This window comes from Sprattus sprattus (assembly GCF_963457725.1).
Source record: "Sprattus sprattus genome assembly, chromosome: 1".
In the NCBI taxonomy this organism is placed as follows: Eukaryota; Metazoa; Chordata; class Actinopteri; order Clupeiformes; family Clupeidae; genus Sprattus; species Sprattus sprattus.
The window spans coordinates 6,445,146-6,459,001 of NC_137920.1; positions in this window are offsets into that span (position 1 = coordinate 6,445,146).

Genomic DNA, 13,856 nt, shown 5'->3' on the forward strand with positions numbered 1-13,856 from the left:
TCACAAAGGAGGGAAGATGGGCCATTCCTGGATGTGTGAACTGAAAGGTGACTGGGTATGGAAGGATATGTGGGGTTGGGTTGGAGGTGTGATTAAAAAGGACATGTGGTAGATGGGGTGGGCTGGTCAACTGAAGAAACCTTCCATTGTTCCTGCAAGCTTTTGAAACTGTATGTTTGTGTGTATTTCTGAAGACCTATGTGTACGTTTGTGTGAATGAGTGTATGTTTTATAATAGTTTATAACTTGATATGAGGACAGAGGATAAAAAGACTTTCGAACCTCTACTCTCCTTTAAAGTTTTTGTGTCTAATTTTTTTTGGTTTTTGACTGTGAATGGCAGTGAAATATCTTTCTCAACTACAATATCTGGACTCCTGTGATTAGGCACCCTACCTTAAGAATACAACAGAGGTAAATATGGCTAACAATCCAAACTACATTTCTCACTTAACCGAAGATACCCAACTATAGATACCGTCTTCTACATTTTGCATGTCTGTGGTGATGTATTCTGACTAAACAATCGGAAACAGTCTTTTATCTTCAGATTCTTCTTTTAGAGTCCACCAGCAAACATAATATAAACATGCATATAAAAGGGCCATATCCACCATTAGAATGATTGGGAGCCTACATTTCATACACACCCATCAGTAACCTTATCATCAGTGTCACCTTACAAATATGAGATCAGTGACCAGAGGTGACCTGTGTGTGCGGTTGACCACAACTTTTTAAACAAGCCATTAATAAACCGGTTATGTTTCACCCAATGCTGTATACATTTACATATCTGGCTGGCTAGGTAAGATTTTCTCGAACCAAACGGAGGACTGCAAATGCAAACTGTTTGGTTGAAAACATGGCATTAATATCAATCTATATTAATTCAGCTGATGTTAGCATTATGTTTGCAGATATGGCTGGTTATGAATGTTTTTTTCCAAACCATTTGCTCCAATGGCACCATTTTTAAGGAACACAGAATGGAAAACACGATTATTCAAAATGTGTTCACTATTAGTAGCCTTACCTCCTACTCACTCAAATAACACTCAAATATGACTGAAGTTGGGAACAGATATTTATTTTACATGCTTTATCCAAGCAAGACGAAAGGCTGAATGCAAATGGACACAGCAATACTTTTAATATCAGGTTTCTAGCAGTATTTACAATTTCACAATTCAATTACATTATATGTCAGAAGATGCTTTAACTTTAAAGGCGATAATAGGCATAGATCCACATATCTATAACATATTAATAAAATATCTAAGAGCAATGCAGTTGTCGATCCTTCCCACACTTTACACTAAACGAAAGGAACATGAGGAAGTGGCAGTGGCAGGGACACAATGTGTATTACCGTATACCACCATTAGGAGGCCAGAAGAAGCAGAAATACAAAGCTCAGAGTAGCCCATGGTAAAGACATACCATAGTATCCCTCAAAAAATCTCAAAATGTATTTGAGTAAAGAACAACTTAAAGCTAACCCACTAAATGCATGCCATTAATTGTATATCAAAATTATGGATTTCTTCTTCTTTAATTTCCATTAAAACGTTACTTTTTTCTTTGCAGGTCAAGGTTGGTGATATTTGATTGGTGTTTATTTCAGTCTTTGCTTATATCACATATTTTGGTGAGATTATTGTCCCCAGCATGGACCCTCTGGTGTCTGATGAGATAAGCCATTTGACTAAAAGTTTTTCCACACTGAGAACACTGATATGGTTTTTCTCCAGTGTGGATCCTCTAGTGATTCTTGAGATCACCCTTTTGACTAAAGGCCTTTTCGCACTGAGAACACTATTATTTATTTTCTCCACTATGGATCCTCTGGTGTGTTTTGAGATTACACATATGACTAAAAGTCTTTCCACACTGAGAACACTGATATGGCTTTTCCCCAGTGTGGATCCGCCAGTGTATTTTGAGACTACTCATTTCAGTAAAGGCCTTTTCGCACTGAGAACACTGATATGGCTTTTGCCCAGTATGGATCTTCTGGTGTCTCTTGAGAGTACCCAAATCACTAAAGGCTTTTTCACACTGAGAACACCGATATGGCTTTTGCCCAGTATGGATCCTCTGGTGTTTAATGAGACTACCCATTTCAATAAAGGCCTTTCCACACTGAGAACACTGATATGGCTTTTCCCCAGTATGGGTCATCTGGTGTCTGATGAGTTTACCCATTTCAGCAAAGGCCTTCCCACACTGAGAACACTGAAGTGGGTTTTCTCCTGTGTGGATCCTCTGGTGTGCCTTTAGACGACCCAATCGATTAAAAGTCATTCCACACTGAGAACACTGATGTGGCTTTTCTCCAGTATGTGTCATCATGTGTTTTTTGAGATCACCCTTTTGTGTAAAGGTTTTTCCACACTGAGAACAATGATATGGCTTTTCTCCGGTGTGGATCCTCTGGTGTATCTTGAGATCACCTTTTTGACTAAAAGTCTTTCCACACTGAGAACAATGATATGGCTTTTCTCCGGTGTGGATCCTCTGGTGCATTTTTAGACTACTCATTCCAGGAAAGGCCTTTTCACACTGAGAACACTGATATGGCTTTTGCCCAGTATGGATCTTCTGGTGAATCTTGAGAGTACCCAAATCACTGTAGGCTTTTTCACACTGAGAACACTGATATGGCTTTTGCCCAGTATGGATCCTCTGGTGTCTAATGAGACTACCCATTTCAGTAAAGGCCTTTTCACACTGAGAACACTGATGGGGCTTTTCTCCTGTATGTGTCATCATGTGTTTCTTGAGATTACCTATATGATTAAAGGTTTTTCCACACTGAGAACACGGATGTGGCTTTTCTCCTGTGTGTGTGCGTTGATGAATTGCAAGAGCGGAAGGTGCAGCAAAGGTTTTGAAACACTGGGAGCATTCATGTCTTTTGTTCCTTTTGTTCGGTTGCTGATGTCTGATGACTTTCTTTCTTCTTTCCTCTGGAGTCCTTTTTCTAGAATGGATCCTTTGAACGTCTCCTATAACATTGCAAAATATGTTTTAAATAATATCCTCACTAATTATCGAAAGTAGGCATTTTAAATGTTTGAAATGCAACATGCTACAAGTAATATCCCTTTATTATGGTACTCCCATGGTATCTCTATTCTCTCTACAGGTCTCACATTTCATTGAGTAAAACAGAAGATAAAGCCAGGGGTTTTAAATCAACTATAAATGTCTGAGTTCCAATGGTATGAAATATTTTTAACTCCCTTATTATTATATAAAATATTATGCCATTTATCTAGCTGATGTTACAGTCTCTTGTAACTTGTACAATTATAATCGGAAAAGGTAGAAACCTTTGAGTTGCTTTTCCACGTGTTCTTATTGACACAATTAAGTATGTTATGTTTACATAACTTTACATGAGTTAATAGTAACACACACTAGAAGTGGCAAAATGTGAAGATGGTTTCCTAAGCTAACTACTATATTTGTCAAGATTTTCATTATAAAATAATTTCTTCATATTTTTAAACATCTTTTTATTATTAGCTATTGGCTAGAATTATTCCTCATTTGGAAGTCATTTTGGACAAAAGTGTTCAATAGAATAATTGTCTACCTGGAGACTAAATGCACACAAAGATACAGACACATGAGTTACAGAACCGGAGAAAAATAATGGCAGACACTTTCTCTCTTTTAAATGTAACAATAATAGTATCCCATGATTAAGGTAATATGCATATTGTGCTTTTTCATGATACAAAATAATCTGCAACTTACTTGTAGGAGAATCATCGCGATCATATTCTCTTAAATCCGATTCATCCTCCTCTTTAACTTCCATCAGTGAAGACTTGTCTTCTTTGCAGGCCAAGGTTGGGGATCTTTCTGATTCAGTCTTAAAGTCATGGTCCAGTCCAGGCTTTTCTTCCACTTTCTGAAATGAAGACAGATACTCTTGCAGGAAATCATCAAATTCTTCTTCTTTTATCTCCTCCTTCACTGACATCAGCAGTTGTGATGGTTCAGTAGATCCTGACATTCTAGTTCTGTTTTGCAAATGAAACCCTTGAACTGTCCGTCAATACAGGACTAATATATTGGAGCTGTGCCAACAAGAACTGCAGTAGAGCTGTGCTGTCTTTGAGTTACACATACACACTCTAGTTCCAGAACACGCCAGTGTCTGCCTTAAAAGGGTGGCTCATCCAATCAGCTGCAGGAATCTTTGGAATGCAAACTAGAATGCAAAAAGGATTATGGGAAGGGATTCCATGTCTATGAGGACCGTTTACACATCTGATGGCCCTTAGGTGGGCGTGACTATAGCTCAGCATGCAGAATCTCCACACAGGAGAGTAGGTGGGGGTGGGGTGGAGGTGTGAACTGAAAGGTGTTAGGGTAGGATTGGGTTGGTTGGTAAATTAAAGGAAGCCTCTGTGTTTGTATCATAACAATTATATAAGGGTAATATCAGACCTACATACCAGTGTGAAGCCTCACTTTAAAAAAAAGACACAACTGAGTTAAATAGAAGCCAGGTGACCTAAGAAACTTAATTACTGTTTTAAATACAGAGAGGGCATTATCATATGCACCAGAATGCCAGACATTTACCCCAGTTCACTCTGAATACTATTTATTTGGTCATGTTTTCACTGTTTGTAGCAATGTAATGCTCAGCTGAAGTAGAATTTAAGGGCTTTTTCATTGTGTACCTTCCTTGAAGAATACAACAGGAATAAACACAAATCATGTAAATGATACCAAAAGGAAAGGATAAGAGGGGTTGGGCTGCTCAACAGTAAAGTATTCTGGTCAGCTTTGATTAGGTTCCCTTTATTTAGAGTACAACCGAAATATGAAGTTTCACAGACCCTCTGGTGTATCATAAAAGCAGACATTGGCTTAAGTTATTTCCACACTCTTATGTGACTTTTCTTCTGTTTGTGTGATCTGATGGGTGGTGAGACGTGATCTATTCTTGTAATCCTTCCCACATGCATCACTTTATACAGGAGGTATGATAATTTTTCTTCTCTCTTTTTTTTGTAAACCCAGAACAAATGTCATCTGTTCTTGATAACTCTTCATCCAATACCCCATTAAAACAGTGAGTGAGAGGTAGTCGTGCTTTTCTGTGTCTACCCTTTTCAATGACAATGCTATGTTCCCTCCCGCCGAGTGGTAGCAGCATTATTCTTGCCAGGACTCCAACTAAAAAACATAGGGTAAACGTACCTATTAAGCCCACGTACCATATAAGCCCACTTGTGACTTCTGAGTCAAATAAAATAAAAACTACCTCACAATTTTTGCTGGTTCATGGTTCTTCCAATGAAGCTGCTTGTTATATAAACTATACTTTTTATTGTAAGACAATCAGATTTGTCGATCTTGAGTTATCGAGGCACATGTGCGACATGTGCCTGCTGCTCCCAGGAGAAGACACAAAAAAACTTCATGTATTTTGATGCTCTGAAAAAAGAACATTTCTGACGTATTTCTGCTCCTTCTTTTGGTCAGTACTCATTTGTTATCAAAAATTAAGAGATTAGTGCTTTAAATAAAACATATTTTAGAATTTTACTAGAATGAGACATATATATATTTTTTAAATGAAAATATGCATATTGGCATACTAGCAAACCGCCCACATGCTGCATCAATACAGTTGCTGCATAGCATTGTTCATTGCAATGACATAAAGCATGATAAGCATGTATAGTTTACTTTTTTATATGCAGAATATATTATTATACTATTAAATTGATAATATATGTGTGTATTTATCCTTATTTATTTTTTATTAAACATTTTTACCAAGTGGGCTTACAGTTTTTCACTATTGTTAAGAAGTAAAAAGCGAAAATTCGGCACAATCTGCACAACCTTCACGTCATGTATCAATCGCTCGCCCCAAGTGGGAAATACTTAAGATTCCCTTATCTACATTAGAGTCCGATTTTCCTTGTGAACACACTGATGTCAATTACACATCACGTTGTTGTCAAAACAGTGTACACAAAGTTCTGTTGTTGCACACAATTTTCAAGTAAAATCTCAAAGCATCAACCTGCAAGCCACAAATAGGTCTTTTGACCAATTTGCAGTGAGGACTGTACCATAAAAGTGTCATGAGCCTCTGTTTTGTTTGGTAAACTATTGAAAACTTTGAAAAGATCCACAACCAGAGAAGGAGAGGGGTAAGAGTGAGAGGAGGAGGAAGAGGAGGACAAAAAGGAGAAGGAGTAGGAGGTTGAAGAGTAGGAGGACAGAGAGAAGGAAGAGGAGGACAAGGAGGAGGAAGAGAATGAGGACAAGGTGAAGAAGGAGGAGGATCAGGAGAAAGAAGAAGGAGAATGGTCATCTCTAATGAGATTTGGGCCGCTGTGGTAGACCATGTTTTCATGGTTTTTCATTAGAACCTTCAGGATGGAGAGCAAGTACGAAATCTGTTTGCCTTGTGTACTGTAATACTGCATATCAATATAATATACGTAGTGTGCTCACAGTATTTGTATTTTGCAGGACTGAAAGAGAACCACACTGTGGAGGAAGAAAACACACTTTCAATATTTTTTGAAAGCAAAGTAGCATTTTCCAGGAGATATAAAGGGTTTTGCATTTTCAGTTACAGTATTTCTCTGTTCCTAAAACACATTTTTTCAAAACATGCCTCGGTTTCTCTGAACACTAAACCCAAGTGCCAACTCCCTAAACCAATTCTGCTAAACTTTAAGCACAATTCTCTGCTTTAATCACAGATTTCAATTGTTAACCGCACTTTCTTCAAACCACAACACACAATTCTCTGCTTTAGACACAGTTTTCAATTGTTAACCACATTTTCTTCAAAACACTAAACACCATCCTCTCTACTTTGCATGCTTCATCAATGCCAAAACCTCATTGTGTTCAAACAGAAAACACTGCTAATCAAATGACAAAACTTCCATTTCCAAAGCTGTTGTGTAATTTGAAATCAAAACTTTAGCTCCTAGTTTGGAGAACAATTTATGGCAACATTGAAGTGAGTGGTGATCAGAGAGGCAGAGGAGTGAGAGTAAGAGGAGGAGGAGGAAAATGATGAAGAGGAAGAGCAAGACGGAGAGCCATTACTGTATCTCTGATGAGATTCAGGCCAATGTGTTCAACCATGTGGTCAACATGGGTTTGACCATGCAGGAGGCTGGCAAGGCTGGCCAGAGGGTTCAACCAAACATAAGCCGCTTCTCAGTTGCACCGATTCTCCGGACATTCAGAAGAGAGAATGGGTAAGAAACATAGCATAGTATTCTTGTATTTTACTGTAGAATATTTTACATTGTATTGTATTTGTAAAATTACAGTATACGTAAACAAATACAAAGTGCAACCATTGATGACCAAGACATATTCCTAAACATCAATACAAAGAGCCTAGCCACAGTGGACCATGTTCTAAGGCAGAACATCTCGAGAATGAAGCAGGTGTACAGGGTGCCTTTTGACAGAAACTCTGATAGAGTCAAACAATTACAGTATGATATGACTATGTGCAAGTAAGTCATATACGTTTCCACAACTGATTACGTCCTATGAGCACAGAAACATTACTGTACTGTATTGTAATCCAATCAAATGTTCAAATCAAACTGTATTTTCAGATGTTTCACAACACAACAATTGTCGATATTGTCTTGAGCAAGAACAGGATGCAGTCTAGTTTTTTTTGTCCTTTTATTATTTTGCATTTTTCTTTCATTTTTGAGTTAAAACATTATACAGTTACAATATTTTACAACAGAAGAAAGCGTACAGTAACACTGGAGATGAAAATGCATAATACTCCTGATAAGGCCTTCATATTAGTGTTTTCCCATTTCATAGTAGTGTTTTCCATTGAGCACATCAGTGTTCAATCAATGCTTAGAATGTCTACTCAAATAATGGTCTGTGTTTGTTGTTTGAAAACAAAATGCCCTTTTGAGGTGATATAATAGTGTTTTGAAACCAAAGTGTCATTTTGCAAGAGATATAAAGGGTTTTGCATTTTGTGTGAGTGGTTTTGGGATTTGTGTTTAGAGCTAAGAGAAACCGAGGCATGCTTTGAAAAAATGTGTTTTAGGAACAGAGAAATACTGTAGTTGCTTTGGGATTTGTGTTTAGAGTTTTGAGAACGAGGCATGCTTTCAAAAAATGTGTGTAAGCAATTGAGAAAAACTATAAGCATTTTGTATACAATTTTATGTCAATACAATCTGGTGGAACAGGAGACTGAAATTTTAAATATGGTTTGTGAGAACAACGGTATTGCTGTTTTATGTTTGACTATGAAAAATGTAGGCCTACACTGATACATTTTACAAAAGGAGAAAGAGCTCAATGAGTCATTGTCATTCATATGGTGTGTTTCAATGATTGTGTTTTCAATTTTGCACTTCTGTGTGCTGTAAATGCTTGGTAGTGTGCAGCTAATGCTTAGTTGTGTGTACTAAATTAATGTATGTGTGTGTGTTTTGAAAATATGGCTGTGTGTACCAAATGAAAACACGAGTTCCATTTTATGAACAGTTAAGAGATTTGATAGCAAAGAGTCATCTTGCAAAGGGAGTGTCAGGTTTAGCATTTTGTGTGTGAGGTTTTCAATTTTCTGTGTGCAGTTTTGAGAAAGACGTTACTGTTTTGAAAAACGGGTTTTAGCAACAGTGAAAAACTGTAAAGGGAACACTAGCAAAAAAATCACACCATTTACAGCTGATGTAAATGAGTATAGCTAATTACTTAAATGCATGATCAATTGATTATTTTCATGTTATGTAAGTGCAGCATATATAGATTCATGGCATGTAGTTGTTTCTTTAATGTCATGTGTGTAGAATAAAATATTTTGACTTTTAACCAGATATTCACTGATGTTGCCTTTAAGCCCACCTGCTCCCATTAAGCCCACTTGCCTGTGTTTCAATGGAGATTTTCTCCCATTAAGCCCACTTGGCTGTGTTTCAATGGAGATTTTCTCCCTTTTGACTTTTGAACCATTTTCTTACCTAACTTTGACCTCACCTAATTACTGAAATTGACTCATTTATTAGTGTGCTTGCCCGAAGGGAAGCACAGTATTGTTATCGTCAAGTTTTCTTTATTTCTTTATTTATTTATTTATTCCGTACGTTTTTCTTGCAGCTAACTACTCCTCGCCCGATTGAGCTAGAGACGCCATTCAAACACCAAAACGTCCGGCCCGATCCGGTGCAAGCTGCTATGACTTTTCGTGGCGGTACTCCTTGTCACTCCTTTTTTATTCCATTTTTTCATCCCCCTTTTCTCTCATTGACTAACATGGGGAAGGTTGAGCCATTGTGACGTCACCCGCTCTATCAGTCGTTCTCCATTCAACTGTAGGAATATTAAGAGACACCTTCCAGGGCTCTACAGTGCGAGTATTTCACTCGCATAAATAGGTACGTGCAAACTTGAAAAATAATTTACAAGCACAGTGTGCGAGTGACAGACAGTTGTCAATACGGCGCCAAAAAGTGAAGCATTCCATTGATTTCACATGGAAACAACTGACAGGGTCGCGACTCCAGGGTTTTCGACGGGACCTGCGACGGGACCAACAGCAGCAGCAGCATAATCATCATCTGGATTTACTGAAATTTTCGGTATATATAAACACATAATATCAATTGGTAACTTGTGTGTTGTATCCTGTTTATGTCTGATACTTTATAAACATTTATGTTTTACGTTAACTTATTACACTAGGCAGCAGTATTGTGAAGTAGAGCTAGAAATGGCTTTGCTAGCTCCCATATTGTAGCTCACACCAGCAACTGCTCAATTTAGGACAGAAAGGAGTTTGGTAAATTAGCTTGTAACTGTCAATGATAACTAGTTATTAGAATATATTAGCCAACGTTAAGTTGACTTCAAAGGGGCAGTCGAGTGTTTAGGTTGTGTCAGCTAGCTTGGAAAGCTAGCTAATAATTTTTGATTGAAGCTTCACGTTAGCCTCTGTAAACGTTTAGCTAGCTAACGTTAGCTAACTATGAGGTATCATATCCCAAGTAACTTGTTGTGACCGATAGCGTGAGTTAACATTAACCCGTGTCCTGGGAGTAATGATTCATGAGAGACCTTGAATCATTAGGTTAACTGAAAAACGTTTGAGGATGTACACACAGCGTAGCTGTTGTAGTGTGCTCAGTTTTCGAAAACTAGACTGAAACTAAGAAGGATAACTATGACTAAATGTGACTAAAACTAGTATGCACTGAATCTAAAATAGCTGCTGAATCTAAAATAGCTGCCAAAATGAACACTGAGATGTATTAATTTTGGCAGCTATTTTAGATTCAGTCTTAAGACAAAAATGCATATTAGTTTTAGTCACATTTAGTCATAGTTATCCTTCTTAGTTTCAGAAGAGGTTTTTCATGGTTGCTAGCTCTAATCAGATGTACTATAGGCTTATAAGAGAAGACTAACTTTTTATGCCAACGAACACCAATAACTAGAACTAATTTGACAGACTATAAACCAATGTGATACACGTGCTCTCTAGCTATACAGTAAAAGTGTTGCTTACGTTTGATACTAGACCTACAGTCTAACTCTAACTGCATTAAGTCTAACATATAGGCCTATCTTACAATAAACTTTAAGTAAAGCTGGCTATGTAACCGCATTCATTCCAATATTGTTGCAGAGATGTTTCCTTTTACCAAGATAACAATTTCAACAATTCACTTAGCTCAGTAAGTCAGTATAACGAGACTCTGGAACTATTAGGCTATGACCAAATGTAACACACTAGACCCTTTCACAATAAACAAGCAAACAAACAAACAAAAACAGAACAACAAAGATACCCTCATATGTCTAAACGTCATTGGAGCCAAAATATAATGGTTGAGCTTGGTTGCTTGCTAAAATATATTGGAAGAAGGCCCCACTACACTGATTGAGTAGATGTAAATACATGTTAATTCATTGGCACTTGTTCTCTCTGTCACAGAGCAAGCACACTCTCGCAGTTCGTTCACGAAACGCATTCTAGTTAACCTTAGAATAGTACTATTGAACCAGGAAACTTTCTATCTTTCAGTCATTAGGTCTTCAGATATCTAGATAAAAACAACTGCACTTTCAACCAGCTGTCTGGACCAGAAATTTTGGCCAGTTGTAAATGCCAACAGTACAACAGTACAATGTAGGATAAAGATACAGACAAAATGGCAACACATATTGAAAGATGAAGTATTGAAGATACATTGCCATTCTAATTTTGATTTTGTTCATGAATAGTTTTTTGGCTACATTCCAAAGAAGACATGTTGTAAGTTTAGCTTTTTCTGTGTTGAAAAGGCTGATCACGCATAATCACGCCTATTTCAAATGCCATTTACAGGCCAGAGGAAAGGAGTAGAGACAAAATGAAAATAGCTATTGAGAGCTAAGAGATTGCCTATTTCAATAGAACAAGTTTGGATTGTTAATACTTTTTAATATATATTTGTATTTATCAACAAATCATGAAGTGGGCTTATTTGGAACACCCATGGGCTTAAAGGGTACATAAAGTACCCATTAAGCCCATGCCAGACTTTTGACATATTTTGACAAATTACAGTATTTCTCTGTTCCTAAAACACATTTTTTCAAAACATGCCTCGGTTTCTCTGAACACTAAACCCAAGTGCCAACTCCCTAAACCAATTCTGCTAAACTTTAAGCACAATTCTCTGCTTTAAACACAGATTTCAATTGTTAACCGCACTTTCTTCAAACCACAACACACAATTCTCTGCTTTAGACACAGTTTTCAATTGTTAACCACATTTTCTTCAAAACACTAAACACCATCCTCTCTACTTTGCATGCTTCATCAATGCCAAAACCTCATTGTGTTCAAACAGAAAACACTGCTAATCAAATGACAAAACTTCCATTTCCAAAGCTGTTGTGCAATTTGAAATCAAAACTTTAGCTCCTAGTTTGGAGAACAATTTATGGCAACATTGAAGTGAGTGGTGATCAGAGGGGCAGAGGAGTGAGAGTAAGAGGAGGAGGAGGAGGAAAATGATGAAAAGGAAGAGCAAGACGGAGAGCCATTACTGTATCTCTGATGAGTTTCAGGCAAATGTGTTCAACCATGTGGTCAACATGGGTTTGACCATGCAGGAGGCTGGCAAGGCTGGCCAGAGGGTTCAACCAAACATAAGCTGCTTCTCAGTTGCACCGATTCTCCGGACATTCGGACGTTTCCACAACTGATTACGTCCTATCAGCACAGAAACATTACTGTACTGTATTGTAATCCAATCAAATGTTCAAATCAAACTGTATTTTCAGATGTTTCACAACACAACAATTGTCGATATTGACTTGAGCAAGAACAGGATGCAGTCTAGTTTTTTTGTCCTTTTGCTGTATTATTTTACATTTTTCTTTCATTTTTGAGTTAAAACATTATACAGTTACAATATTTTACAACAGAAGAAAGCATACAGTAACACTGGAGATGAAAAGGCATAATACTCCTGATAAGGCCTTCATACTAGTGCTTTCCCATTTCATAGTAGTGTTTTCCATTGAGCACATCAGTGTTCAATCAATGCTTAGAATGTCTACTCAAATAATGGTCTGTGTTTGTTGTTTGAAAACAAAATGCCCTTTTGAGGTGATATAATAGTGTTTTGAAACCAAAGTGTCATTTTGCAAGAGATATAAAGGGTTTTGCATTTTGTGTGAGTGGTTTTGGGATTTGTGTTTAGAGCTAAGAGAAACCGAGGCATGCTTTGAAAAAATGTGTTTTAGGAACAGAGAAATACTGTAAACAATATAAACATTGACAATTGGTATAAATTAATTATTGACACTTCAAATGAGACATTAGACTATCATTTTAACTAAAATGTTCTCACTTAAAGTTGGGCGGTATATATTATTAATGTCTGAAAAGCAGATTTGGTGGGCTTAATAGGTACGTTTACCCTAGACCAAATAAAAAAGTTGTACAATACAACTAAGCTATAAACAGTGCCATGTTTGATCTGGTCATTGGCCATCAGGGTTTTAGCAATGGCTGCCTCTAGTGTACACATTTTTAATTTGTTAATGTAAGGCATTTTCTCTCTGGGTTCAAAGGTAAGTTCAGGCTCCCTTATGTGGTGTTAATATAGTGATTCTTTGCTCTGGGTTCAAGCCAAAGCAATTTGTTTTTGGAGTTTTCGGAATGCAAACTAGAGTTCCAAGGGATTAAGGGCAGGATCTCTATGTCTATGAGCGCCATTTACCCCTTTGGTGGTCCTCAGGTGGGCGTAGCTCAACCTGCTGAAACTACACAAAGAATGTAGTAAGGGGGTGGGGTGGATGTGTGAACTGATATGTGATGGGTAAGAAAGGGTGAGGGGAGTGGTAATCTGAAAAAAGTCTCCAGTTTTCAAACTTCATGTTCAAGGATTTTTATTTTTACTCTGGGTGGCAGTGAAGTATCTTGCCCAACTAGAATATGTGTGATATTTTTTATTAATGATACAACAGTTGACCACAACTTTTAAAACAAGCCATTGATAAGCCGTCTATGTCTCACCTAATGTCTGTGTACATTTACATATCTGGCTGATTATCAAGTATTTTTTCAAACCAAACGGAGCACTGTAACATATTTGGCTGAAAGCACGGTATTAATACAAATCTATATTATTGTAGTTGATTCAGCATTTCAGCATTATGCTTACATATCTATCTGGTTATAAAAGTGTTTCCCAAACCGTTTACTCACATTGCCCCTCACATTTTAAAGAAAAATTGGAAAATACGATAATTAAAAATGTGTTCACAATTCCTGGACTCACTCAAATAACACATCAATATGA